Source organism: Parasteatoda tepidariorum, unplaced genomic scaffold, assembly GCF_982258835.1.
Source record: "Parasteatoda tepidariorum strain Cologne lab strain unplaced genomic scaffold, Ptep-v5.0 scaffold_34, whole genome shotgun sequence".
NCBI lineage: Eukaryota > Metazoa > Arthropoda > Arachnida > Araneae > Theridiidae > Parasteatoda > Parasteatoda tepidariorum.
In genome coordinates this window covers 388,392-399,741 of record NW_028257393.1, presented here as the reverse complement: position 1 = coordinate 399,741, position 11,350 = coordinate 388,392, and the positions used below count along the sequence as shown (strand labels likewise).

Below are 11,350 nucleotides of genomic sequence, written 5' to 3'. Positions count from 1 at the left end.
CGAAAACAGCATGCCACTCCCTTTTTGATTGACGGTAGCTTATCTGAAAACCACAAATTCTTGGGAATGCAGGGATGAAAGTAAAAAGTTTCCCCTTTTCCGGCCCCTTCCCGTCCTAAAGAACTTCAAGGTTACAGAAGAAATAATCAAGTTTTCTCTTGACATATGACTCCCCCCACCCACCCTTTTTCCTACTAAACTTCGAAAATGAGTAACACTTCCGCATTTTTTCTCCATCCTTCCAGTTCAAAATGGCGGGAAAACGAAGCGAAATTTTTCCCGGTTTTCTGATTTCCCGGTTTTCTGGGTCCCGGATAAATGGTTCTGTACTGTATTTAGGCATTGAAGTATATGTTCAGGAGTAGCTTGTTGGTCGTTACACTTAGTGCAAACAGGGAAAACTCTTGAACCATTATTGAACAACATAGTTCTTAGGTGACCGCTTCGAAATCTTGATATAACCGTCTGATCCCGCCTGCTGCACTGAAGGGTCAGGTTGCCACCTGGGCGGTTGCACTGATGCCAATGATGAACTGGAGGGGCCACAGGATCACGAAGCCTGTTAAAACGGGAGTGGAGCTCCGAGAAAGTCAGAGATGCCGAAGAATGCAGGGGCAGATCAGTTCCGCTCTTAGCCAAGGCAATCTCATTACCCTCAACATCGACATGAGATGGGATCCATTGCAAGTGTATGTTATGGGAGAAAGAAAGGGTCTTCAGCTTGTTTAAAATTGAAACTCCATCACTGTCACCCACCCCATACCAATCTGAAAGGTGCTGGATTGCACTCCTACTATCGCTCAAAATCCAGATGTCATTTGATCCAGGAAAAGTAACTTAGTTTTAGCAGTTGTTTCAATTTCTAATCTTTTCTTCAATTATAACTTTTATTACAAATGCCAAAATTTATGCCAAAAATTTTAAATAAGAACTATGATAAACTAATGTCATAAATTTTAGGGTACTTATATAAGTTTTACAAACAGCATGTTGGTGACAGCTTTTCAGATTAATCAACCAATAAGAACATCAATTCCTATTACCGATTGGATATGATTATCACCAAGTATTCTCAAAAAACCTGATATACTTTTGTGAAATTTAATTCATATTTTTACATGGGTCGATATTTTTATTGCAACAAGCAAAATTTCTAAAGACTCACAATATCGTATTCAAAAATTATCACATAATATTTAAGATGATATCCTTGACATTTAATTTTTCTAACAATCTATAATTATAGTTACAAATAATGATACTGACTTTTTCATATTCAATATCATTGTAGGCGATATTCTCGTATTTGATGCACATATGTTTATCAGGATGTACTTTGAAAATACCAGTAGAGATATATTTTTCAAATTTACTAATTTATTTTGACATTTGCCACTATTTCTGTAGTTTGGATAGCGTATAATACTCATATGCATTTAAGTAAGTATCCGCTATATATTGAAGGCAGAATTTATTAGCAAAAATCCAAAAAAAAAAGCACGATGTGCAAAACGAATTCTATCACTATGTGCTTGAAAGCATGAACATTTAATGCAAAATGAGTTTTAGACTTTCTGGAAGGCTGCATTTAGTAGCTTAATTGATCAATTTTATTTACTATTCGAATTTATAAGGGGTCGTTCAAATATTACAAAAGCAAAGCAGATGGTTTTGAGATTATTTTGCCCACAAGGGTGAGGAGTTTGAGAAATGCTTACCTATAACATTAAAACCACATTTTCAAAGCTTCTCAATTGAAAAAAATTGCACTTAGTAAACTTTATTTCAAATTTAAAGTTACGAAATAAAGAATTGGACTAAATTTCCTTTTCCCGAGGTCAAGACTTTACCACTGAAAGTAAACTCAAGATTCCTAAAGAAACAGGAAACTTTATAAAATGGAACACTTGTTTTGCTAACTTGCATCGCTTATTTTAATTTGAAGCTGATTTTTCACAAAAGTATTTTATTTTCAAGTTAGTGAAAAAAAAAAGTTTTAGACTTTCCTACATAAGCGATGGAAGTGCAATTCTTATTTTGCTAACAAGAGGGGGGTTAGTGCCAAATTTACGAAAACTCGCTGGTAAAATATTTGAGCGGCCTTTAAAAATTGAAATGTACTATATAGAAGTAATATTAAGCAACAACACTAAAAATAATTTCAAAATTACAAGTTTATTCAAGATATTTACAACAGTTGTTTGCCATTTAATAAAACAATGTATTTGTACAAGACATGGTTTAAATATTTACTTCAAAAAACTGTTATAACATATGATCTGGAAAATAACAATTTCTATTACAGTTCATGTATAAAGTCCCAAATGTCTAGTCTAGGTGCAAATCTTAACTACCATCTCGAAAAGCAGTTGTACAGAAGTTTTTTCTTATTCTGAATATTCTTTAAAATTTTATCAGTATATTTATTTAAACAACTGTTTATATGTTTTGTTAGAGAAAAAACCTTGCTGCAGGCAGCAGTGTGAAGGTTTTGCATCTGGGCTCTTTTACAATAGCGTATGAATACATTGTTTATTTCAAAATTGACAATTCAATAAAATGATACACAAGTATGAAAACAAAGTTTGAATAAAAGAATATAGTTTAGAATTTTCACACTAAACGAATAAACTCAATAGCTTCCAAACAATATTACAGGATACGGAAACAGATTTTAAAAGTTAATATTTAAATTCTCTATTCCAGGCAGATTTAACGAAGCTGAGACATGGTAACCATGTTAAAATTCCTCCCCTACTCTGAAAGTGGGCTACTATATCGTCTTTCAAAGTTATTTCGCGCTCGGCAAAGAAAAAAAGATAACAAAAAGAGAGTGGGCCTTTTTTATTTTGATGCATCAAACCTAAATTTTGCTTGACTATTAGGTATAGATAAGATAACTAATGAACCAAGTTCAACAAAAGCAAACTTAATGACGATTAACATTTATTAAAAACAAACGTTATACGAACATTATTAAAAAATGCGACATACATCAAAAATCATCATTCATACATCACTTGGAAATTTTTTATTCATGAAAACAATTAAAAAATTCAAAACTTTAGTCATAAATAAGGTTTACCAACAAATGTTAACAGGTTTCAAAAAATAAATCTTAACATTAATGCATAATGAGCAACCTGAATGTTCAAACTGAGAAATAAATGTTAAAATAAAAGATGTTTGTTGCACATTTTACTTGAGAGGAAAATAATTAAAAATTTCAATCATTTAAAAAAAATCAATAAGGGACAGTTTTGCTGTTGACTAAAGACATCTAAAAAGTCCTAACATCTTTTGTTGCAAAATTTTTTAAAACCTGAGAAATAAAAAATTGGTTAAATAAATATCAGTTTAATCAATATAAACTAATTTTAAACAATACAATTCCAATTTTTTACCAATTAAATTTAAATTTCTTAAATTTTCAACTCAAGTGGAATAAACCCCTTTTCAAAAAGAATTATCAAATATCTAGACAGTTTAAAATAGCAATCTAGTTTAAATAATAATATTAATTTTAGAGCTTTTTAATGTCATTCTCAAATAAGTGAAGAAAAAAAAATTATGAATTTCTTAAAAAATTAAAATAAGTGATATTTTTAATATATTTTATATAAAAGAATTTAAGTTATGTTTGCAATATTTTATGTAAAATTGTATTTTATATTACTTAAAAGAACATAACCAATTTATCAATATCATTAAATAAACTAATCACATATTAAACATAGTTACTACTAAAATCATATATTGAATTCACAATTACAAATAGCATAATAATTTTCATTATCAAATAATTTTAAGTATGAATACCCAAAACTCTTATCAGAAAAGATGGAAAAAAATTAGTAAAAGATGATAAAATAAGATTTTTTACATTATCTGAAAACCGATAATAAATAGAGAAAATAAGGTTGAAATTTGGAAAAAAAATAGTTTTACAGGGGTTTATTGTTTCAGAGAATATCGTAGTAATGAGAGGAGCATGACATTCATTCGCATGCAAGTTTGTCGGAACCACGAAATATTATCGTAATAAGGGAATTATTGTTGTATAGGATATCGTAGTAGCAAGAGTTCACTGTAATTTAAATAATACAGTTAATTTTGAGTAGCAGTTTATTGCTACTCAATAATTATGTAATGCTTAACTTTTACAAAGTCTAACTATGGAACAAAAGAATTTTGAGATAGTTTTTATGATTTTAAATCTAACCAACCACAGTTTTTAATGTCAAATTTTACCAGCCAAAAAATTCCAAATTCTGAAGATACACAATTCATATTTATTATTATTCATTTTAAGAAGCAAATATTTCCCACCTGTTTTATTAAAACACAAGCATTTCAATGTTCAGTTCATAGAAATAAAGAAAACCTTCTAAAGATGCTCACATACGGATCATTTCATATCCTGAAATAATTCAATGAAGTTAAACATTGCAATATGTAATAGAAAACTTAAGAATCACAATATTTATTTTAAATTTTGAAACTTTTATTACTTTATTAAGAAAAAAATGTTAAAATAAATGCTGAGTACAAAATGTTAAATAGCAACAAAAAAAAGCTTCATTTTTTAAAACACTTGATTTCCAAAAAGGAGTTTTATGTAAGAAGAAAAAAAAATATACATAAAACTAAAATTTGTAGATATCTATTTTACTCCCAGACAAGAGACTCAAAGCTTTAACAAACTTGTTTTTTTTAATGATTATTTCATGGCAATAAGTTTTAAAAAATAAAATAGCAAGAAATTCGTATATTTCTCATTTTTCAAACACTTACTTTTGGTGACATAAGTGATTTGAACAAATCATCAAATATTAGTTTTTTACCCATCAGCATAGCTGCCAACATAGATAGGAAAAAATCCAGCAGATTTTACGAAATAATATAAATTTCATAATAACTGTTGCATAATGTACTAAATATTTTACACATAAGGAATTTTAGGGATTTTTATAGTAATAAAAATAGAAAAAATTTAATATTTTCCAGTTATGATTGACATTAAATATACTTAAAATTATTAGTTTAGTATTATATTCCTTCATAATTTTGAATACTAAAAGGCATTTAATTCATCAAAGATAGCTAAAAGAGTTTTTTTATTAATTTCAAACGGAGTCCTGAATAAAAATTAACTGAACGATTTTAGAACAGAAAAAGTTTTAAATTGATATCTCTAAATGAAGCCCATTTCATTATGCATTATGTACTTGTTTAAATAATTAAACAGGCATTAATCTATTTCAATGGAGATTTTTTTAAGAAACTTACACAATTTTAGGGAATTTTTTAAAATGTACAGAAACTAGGAGAATTTTTATTAAACCAGTAGACCAGGAGAAACTGGCAAAACTCCAGTAGAGTTGGCAGCTATGTATCAGTGTTTTTCTTTTCACTTGAGACTCTTTTTCAAAAAAAAAAAAAAAACACTTTAGTGTTTTGAAAATAAAAACTCAGTGCACCCTAATATACAATCAGTATTTGATCAGGGAGCATAGTCAAATCTTTCAACAAAAAATAAGTATCTTTCAAGTACTTTTTATGCGCTCAGAAATATTTTTCAGCACTATATACATTAACAAAATACAAAATAATTTTTAGAAACTTTACATGATTATGATAAAATAACTAGTTTATGACAAAGAACTCTTTTCTTGATTAAATTAGCCATTATAAAATAATCGAGAGATTTTTCGGTTCGAAATTAGAGGGTGGAAAATGAAGCCTGAAATTGATAATATTTTGCAAAATGCAGCAGAGTTGTACATGAGAGTCTCATCTCGTACATGAGAGTTGTACATGAGAGACTCAATCTCACCGAACCCAGCTCAGCAAAAGCACATGCAGTCTCGCAAGTATATTATCAAACATGTAAAATGTTTGGCGCTTTCGTACGCTATAAACAGATGGTACGCCGAAATAGATTGTGGGTGAATAAATTGGTAAAACGTTGAATAGACCAATGTAAAAAACACGTTTTTGCATAATACAAGTCGAAAATCGACACGGTAAAGAAAAAAATATCATTTTCGAAAAGGGAAAATTACGCACTTTTAAAAAAACACCCACTGAAAAAAGGACCTTTAAGGTCTTTTAAAAAATGAAAATAAGCACCTGAAAGTACTTTTAAAAAACGCTATGCACCATATGTATTAATTTGACTCCGTTAAGGTTGGAGTTCTTATGTAATAGTATTAAATAAATAGTATTGTAAAACATAAATTAGATAAATGCCATAAAGCTTCTCATTTTTAAATTTAAAAATTATATGAAACAAATAAATGTTTTGTAAATTTATATTTTGATTAATCAGAAAAAGAATAATCGCAGCCAATCGCTGCTTCTATGGTTTAAGATCATTATTGAAATCCCACTTAATAAAAAGACGAAGATTTTACTTTATAAGGTATTAATCAAGTCAGTTTTGACTTATGCTTTAGAAACATGGACTTTAACGAAAAGGGAAGAGAAGTTATTAGCAACCTTCGAAAGGAAGGTCTTACAAATCATCTTTGGTGCTATCCTCGATAACAACAACAGGAGAAAAAGATATAATTTTAAAATATATAAGATCTCTAATAGCGATGATATCATTAAATTTATTAAACTAAGTAGAATGTGATGGGCCGGGCATGTAGTGAGAATGAGCCCAGAGCGAACAGCATTAAGAGTCTTTAATGCAACCCCCTCCAATAAAAGGCCAAGAGGGAGGCCCAAAAAGAGATGGAAGGACTGTGTGGATGAGGATTTTGGCATCCTTAAAGTAAAGAACTGGAAATCAATTGCTGGGAAAAGGTCAGAATGGGAAAAGCTTCTGAGGAAGGCCCAGGCTCACAAGGCAAGATGATGAAACTGCAGTGCCAGATTTACCAGAATGGAATGCAAAAAAATCTAGTTTTAATGTTGACATTAATTTTGAAGATGTTTACAAGTGGACAACTGCCTGGCAACATGCGGAACATTGACAGATGCGGAAATAGATTAGGAATATCAGATGAAGAGGAAGAAGGTGAAGATCATATTGATGAATCAAAAGTGAATGCAAAAGAGGTAGAAAAAGCTGTAGAATTCTTATAAACTATTCTTGAATCCCAGGAAGATGTTGGCTTTGATGTATTTGTGCTCTTTCTAACCTCAAAAGAATAATCAAAACAAATAAGGTTATACGTCAAAAATCATGGAAAAATTATTTTCAGTGTTAAATATATGTTAAATTTTTTTTATGTAAATAGATATATATGGTATAATTAATTTAAAGAAATGTGTATATTTTTCTACTAAAAACAATTAAAGCACTTTTAATAGAATTTCCTAATTAGTATACTGTAAGTACCTGTATAACTTGAAACCTCTCAATCTCAAATTTTTCGCCTTTCCCGTGAGATTTGAGATAAACAGGTTTGACTGTAATTCCAATTCACTAGTATACAAGACATGTTAACTCGATTCTATGTAGTAGGGGTACCTTTTCATAGGTGAAGGTTGATATTGTGGTTAACTACTATCCCCAAAATGTATACTAATTGAAGTAAAATAAAAAGCTATGCACTGAAAGAAAAAATTATGGAGAAATGTTAATAATTCGTTTAAGAGAGGGTAAAAGGGCTTCCATAGCTTCCAAAAATTTAACAGGATCACTGATGGGTTTTAAATGAAATATCAATCTTCTCAAATTATTCTTATGACAGATCGTTATTATCCCTTTAATTCAGAGACAAGGATTATGTTTTGAGAAATAAAAAATAATGAACTGCAAAGATCAATTTAGAATAATTTATTTTTTTGATGTTTTCTAATCTAAATTTATTTACTTTTCATTTGATATTTAACTGACAAATTGAGTTCTTGTCTTATTTTTACGGTAATAAATTTGCAATTTTTTTTTAACCATTTGAGTTAGTAATATTGAGTTCTTTAGTTATAATATTGTTTGTAAATAATATTAAGCAATATTAATATGTTTTACATAATTAAGCAATATTAATAGAACTTTTAAAAGGTCTCTTTTACATACCACATGAGAAAAGACGAGGTTCTAAAGTGATGAGGAAAGTATTCCCGTCTAACAATCCTATTGGAGATAGCACAGGCTGTGCTTTCGTAGTAGTTTTGTCGTAGGTTGTGTCTTTGCAATGGAACATAATCAATGAGCAGTTCTTTATGAGGCTAAATAATATTCGTGATGCTTGTATTTCTAACTTCTGCAATTACTTTCCATAAATGCATAGCCTATAAATATTCAAACTGAATTAACTCAAGTAAATATGTATAGAAATTTAAACAAAACAGTTTAGAGGCCTTCAATGTTACACAGATAATAAATGCTAAGAATATATTTGAAATAAAGATTACAAGTTACAATCTATCAATAATCTCACACAGTTTCTCAATGTCCTCAGTTAAAATTTCACAAACCATTGTAAAACTTTATTTCTTTTATTTCAGTAGTCCCCAAAAATAAAATAAAAAACGAGAATGTATTTCACAATTAAACAAATCAATTGATTTTATAAAAAAAAACGTACATATTTCTATGATTTTCTTTCTTCATAAATGCAATAGTTAACTTTTTAATGTAAAGCAACTAAAACAAATATAATTCAATTCTGTCCCAATTGTGTACAAAAAACAATTTAATAGGTTTACTTTGATTTTCAACGAACTTCCTGGAAATAAATCTCCAGCCTGCTTAATTAAATGTTAAAGTACAATTGGCTTGAATTTTGGCTTTGTCCATTTTTAATGGATCTCTTTCTGTATTCCAAACCAACAATTAAATATGCACTTCTTAACTGGCATTTAATCAGACAGGTCATAGTGAGTTTATCTCCCATGGCTTATTCTTATATTATTATTCAAAATATATTATTTTTTCCTAAAATGTTACATGTAAACTAGGCAACAAGAGCTCTGCATTATTATTTTATGAAATAAAAGTTTCATACAGTCACCCTGTTCCTGTTTTAAATCACTTATGATTTATTTTATTTTCAACATATATCGTCTACAATTATTATCGAAGCAACATCACCTATCCCAACTGAATTGTAAGGTTTAAGTATACTTTTTTACTAAGTTTGTTTTCAGTTAAAAATAAACTAACAATTAAATTGTTTAATTGTAAGTAAACAATTAAATTGTTTACTTACATCAACTTCAAAATAATTGCCACATGCAGAATTTGATCAGTTGCGTGATCATCCAGCTAAGCTAAGAATTAGTAGTATCGAATTCCAAGATTAAAGTCAATTTTTTTCAGTAAATAAGACAAGTTTAAAAGTTATGAATATGTTCCACAACACCTGCATTTCAAGTTTGAATACAGATTTCAATGAAATTCGCTTATAATTGGATATTCAACGGAAATTGAAAAGCAATGACTACAGCAATTATCTACAGCTTGTGAGGCAATAGTAATTGTTCTGTAATTAAATCAGGTATGAGATAATTACCACTCACATGCCAGTCTGAAAATATTTTTTTTAAGACTTGACAAAAATAAAAACTTGAAATAATTGAGCTACAAGTTACCAATTAATAACAGCATCAAACAGCTTCTCTATGTTCAGAAATTAGAATTTTCCGTATTCTTGATAAAGCCTCCAAACATAATAAATACTAAAATTATATTTTCTAATCAAAAATCATACATAAAAGGATTTTCATCAATTGAACCAGGTAAAGGGAAATTACCACTCACAAGCCAGCTCTTTCCTGTCTGAAAAAACTTTTTACAACTTGCCACAAATAAAAAATATATTTACTACATAATATTTACAATAATTATATCCTTACCAAATTATTGTATATTAGAGATAATATATGACTTCAAAATCTTATCCTTTACGAATAAACATGCATTTTCATCCATGAACCTTATGAAGAATTTTATTAAAAATGGAGGCAAAGGGATGAACATTTAGCATTACTTTTTGAAATTTGAACAATTCAGTTCAAAAATTTTTTACAAATAACTTATGAAATCTCAATTGCAGTTTAATGCAACACATTGCTATTTTTGCTGTAATATTTTTAAGCTTCATGAAATTTTAAATTATTATCTTCCAATTTTCAAAGAATTTTGCTTAACACTGTATAAAGATAAACTAAACTATTTTATGATAAGCTAAATTTATTTACAGGGTGCGTAGCCAAATTATTCAAGAAAAAATAAGCACTTTTCAAGCACTCAAAAAATATTTTTAAGCACTTTAAAAAAATATCATAGTTAGGCAGGGTTGGAAAATTTTTGACAAATAATGGTTTTATCTTGTTAAAAAAAAAAAAAACTTTTGGCGTTGTTTTTGACAATCGTCAAAAATCATGAAATTTTCAATCATGCAAAACTAATGGCGTTTTCATACGCTACGGACTGACAATATGCCGAAATAGGTTGGGGTTGAATTGTTTATGAAAACATTGAATAGAACAATGTGTACTGTGTCTTTTTTGCATAATTTGAAGCGAAAACTAACATAGTAAAGGAAAAAACTCATTTTGAAAAAGGGAAAATTAAGCACTTTTTAAAAACACCCAAAGAAAAAAGCACCTTTAATGACTTTTAAAAAACGAAAATCGAAAAAAAACACCTTTAAGCACTTTTTAAAAACGCTATGCACCCTGACATATGTTTTCAATGCTAAAAATTTCCGGTCTTATGAACATTTTAGGGAAAAACAATTATGGTCCCTAAAATTTAAGTAGTAATTTTCTATACTGACTTAAGCTTGGTTAAGTTAAAAAATTAAGTTTCTGTAGTCAGGGTTGTCTGTCTCCTAACAACCCTGATGACAAATTTCTTTGAAGTCTCGAATTTTTTCAAATTATTCTTTGAGTGATAAAAAATTATTCTTTTTTTATAAATAGTATTATACCATATAAATTTATAAGGAAATCATTCACGTTAATTTATATATTTGTTCATAATATTAAATTTTTTACATAATTAAAACTAAAGAAATAAATCTGTTTGTTATTAAAGTTATTGAAAAAGACATTAAAAATACTTACTCTGATCTTTAACTCATGTATTTGGTTGAGTCGGCTGTCGTACAAGTTCCTGAACAACTTCAATTATAGCTTTGTTTTGAGCTGCAAACATGTCTGCATCATCACCAGGAAAATGTTAACAGTAAGTAGTGAGCATCGTTTATAAATTATTTCTAAACAAATAAAAATGTAGAAAAAATTTATGAAGTAAAATCATTTCGTTTCTTTTTAAATTGTTTGTAAATGAGTAAGGAAAAAAAAAGGATTTTCATGAGAACTAATAAAAAAGCATATAACATGTAGTATTTTTGACATATTGGCTAACTTTTTCAACCTATCAATT

The 11,350-nt window shown here is 28.5% G+C and overlaps 1 protein-coding gene across 5 annotated transcripts in view; it reads right to left on the bottom strand.

Moving 5' to 3' along the window:
- Positions 1-2,156: 2,156 nt before the first annotated feature.
- LOC147800823 (transcription-associated protein 1-like) overlaps positions 2,157-11,350 on the bottom strand; it is a 29,306-nt gene continuing 20,112 nt past the window's right edge. For all 5 annotated transcript variants that reach the window (XR_015431144.1, XR_015431143.1, XR_015431145.1 and 2 more), the window contains 3 exons: positions 11,029-11,180; positions 8,033-8,247; positions 2,157-4,420 (listed from right to left, as the gene is read on the bottom strand). The gene's annotated coding sequence lies outside the window, so the exon portion shown is untranslated. The remainder of the gene's footprint in view (positions 4,421-8,032; positions 8,248-11,028; positions 11,181-11,350) is intronic.